Source organism: Vicia villosa, linkage group LG2 (genome assembly GCF_029867415.1).
Source record: "Vicia villosa cultivar HV-30 ecotype Madison, WI linkage group LG2, Vvil1.0, whole genome shotgun sequence".
Taxonomy (NCBI): domain Eukaryota; kingdom Viridiplantae; phylum Streptophyta; class Magnoliopsida; order Fabales; family Fabaceae; genus Vicia; species Vicia villosa.
In genome coordinates, this window is record NC_081181.1 from 191,952,552 (window position 1) to 191,955,363 (window position 2,812).

At 28.0% G+C, this 2,812-nt stretch overlaps 1 long non-coding RNA gene across 1 annotated transcript; it reads left to right on the plus strand.

The window, feature by feature from the left end:
* The first annotated feature begins 96 nt into the window (after positions 1 to 96).
* On the plus strand, positions 97 to 2,257 carry LOC131647765 (uncharacterized). Its single transcript, XR_009297949.1, has 2 exons — positions 97 to 171; positions 1,995 to 2,257. It is a non-coding gene; the product is annotated as an uncharacterized LOC131647765 (long non-coding RNA).
* Positions 2,258 to 2,812: the final 555 nt, after the last annotated feature.

A 2,812-nucleotide genomic window follows, 5' to 3' on the forward strand; every position in this document is an offset into this window, starting at 1 on the left:
AACCTTTAGGTTCATTACAGCTGTATTAAGGATTTAAATGAATCGATTTCTATAGAGTTGGTCATTATTACTGTTTTTGTTTTTTATGCAATTACAGAAAGAATAAACTTTATTTCTTTTTTTCTATGGTCCGAGAGATGTTCATTTTCGACGGCAGGACTTTGACAAAAGGTTATGTATCTTGTTATCTATCTAACATTTTGTTTCTCCCTTTTTTTTTTCTTATTAAGTTATTTTGTTTTCTCTACTTACTCTATACTCCTTCATTTCTTAACTTATTAATCTAAGATTTCCAGAAGTTTGCAAAATTAAAAGAATAAAGATCCTACATGGGACATCTCTCTCCACATAAGAAGTTTGATTCATACAAATTAATAAAGATTATTTTTCATTTTTATTTTAATATGAATATAACAAACTATTTGTGAAAACATGAAACAAATAACTTTATCAACAATCTTTAGGTTGATTACAAAGATATTAAGGACTTATATTGAAGCATGAAATGAAATAAAAAGCCATGAGTAAAGGAAGCAACGTCTATAACTAAAGAAATAACTGAATTATTTCAATAGAAAAATACCTTATTAGGAGACAAAATTCAATAGAGCCAATAAATCCAATAATATCGTTGAAAAATGGTACCATCATTGATATTACAGTTGTTATGATCACGAAATAAAATCTCCAAACCAATCTAAAGTTGTTGATTTTTAATGGAAAGAATATGCCAATGATTAAAATTTTAATGTCTTTGTTGATAAAATCATTATTTGGAATCTTTTGGGTGGAGTTCTTTTGATAGTAAATAAATAGACTGGGATAAAACTTTGAAATACAACTAGAAGGATAATGATTGCCTATATTGAGTAGTTCTAAAGGATTACAGGAATTGAAATTCGTTAGTAGGTTTCCAGGAATATGTTCTTAGTAATATATTCCTAGAAACCTACTAATCAATTTTGATTTTTGCTTCTATAACCCTTTATAACTAATTCATATAGCCAATGTGGCGATAATTATTAATTTAGTTGGAGCTTTCTAATTTCTCCCAATCCCATTTAATAACTATTGAAAGAATTACCACTAAAAAAATTCGAATAACTAGATTTTATTAATCAGGACATTGAAATTTCAATCCCTAGGTCTCATCATTAAAAATTAATCAACATTTTTACATTGTTTTAGAGATTTTGTCTTGTGATATAATAACAATGGTAATATTAACGCCTATACCATTTTCCAATGATATCATTGGATTAATTGGGCTATTGAATTTTGTAATTTAACTCTGTATTTTCCAATGAATTATATATTTAAAAGCGAATACCCAATTGGATTTGTCTCCACCTTCTTATTTAAAATTGGAATTGAAACTTGGTGTAAATTGTTATGTGAATGCTATATCTATGATGCCTTAAAAAAATTATGCCTGACACCTAATTCGTAAGTTGCTTGATTCATTTTAGTCGCCTCTAGTTATGAAAAGTAAATGCATTATAGCTTTAAGCCGTTTTGTTTGGTTGTGGCATTAGTTTTACAGCGGCATTAGGTTTCGGCAGCATGCTTTTGCCATATATATATAAGATTTGACCGGCCATGAGCCTTTACCAGTCGATGCAGATCAATTACCTGCTATGGTTACAGGGAATAAAACACCGTTCAGACTTCTTCCATATGGGGTGATAATACAATAAAACCTTTTTTTATTGGTCGATTATGTTCTTTTGGGTAAAATAGGTATTAAAAATGTTAACCCTACTAATTATTTTTCTATACTGCTGTTTATTGCATCTTTTAGTTTCAATGTTAAATGTTTCATATCATGTGCTCATATGCAATGTATCTATTCATTTTCCAACAAACTTAAGCATCTTTTCTAATAATTTCTATTTCTTAGTTTCATTTTCAATATTGTTCCTGATTATTTTTTCTTTTCAGTGTTGTTTTCGATTCCGTTCTCATTATGCTAACTCACGTTATCTTTAGTGCAGGTTGTAGCAAGCATCATTTATACAATTTGTTTGAAATAACCATATAGCTCCTGTCATGAACGCAATTTGGCGATGGATTCCCTTGTTAGCAAGACCTTCTTTTTCGTGTCAGTCACCGTGTGTCTTCTGCAGTGATTAGATTATTTGCGATGTGAAGATATTGTTATCCTTACATTTTTGAAATGTGAATTTGCATTATCTATTCACCATGTCGGTAAATACACCATGTATTTGATATAATGATCTATCTATTTTTAAGAATACATGTGGTCCTCCGTTACTATATTCTTTCTATTTGGTTAAAATGTGTTATGCTTTTTTTTATAATTTTATTTAAATAAATCTGAAGGATTAAACATGGGGTTGTAAAGATGTTTGCTTTGGACTTTATCAATCATTCTTTTATTTGAAGAATAGGGCTACTTTGAGTTTTAGTAGAAGTAAAATTGGTGTATATTTCAAATTTCATACGTTGATGCGCTGATGCAACTATTATAAAAGCTTGCAACTATTATAAAAGCTTTTTGAGGATGTTATAAGTAGTAATATGAAAGCGTTTTCTAGGATGTTATTAGCAATGTTGTTGATTAGTTTTATGTTTTTTTTTTATGTACAAATCATCTATACTTTTTATTGGAATTCTTAATTCTCTTAAATATATAAATTCACCTACTATACAATTTTTTTATAACTTTCATGTTTAAATTACTAATGTAAACTAAAATACTTATACGGCATTCAATTATAATTGATAAGAACACAATATGTAGATTTATTTATTTATTAGAATGATCAATTTATCTATTTAAATCTATTTA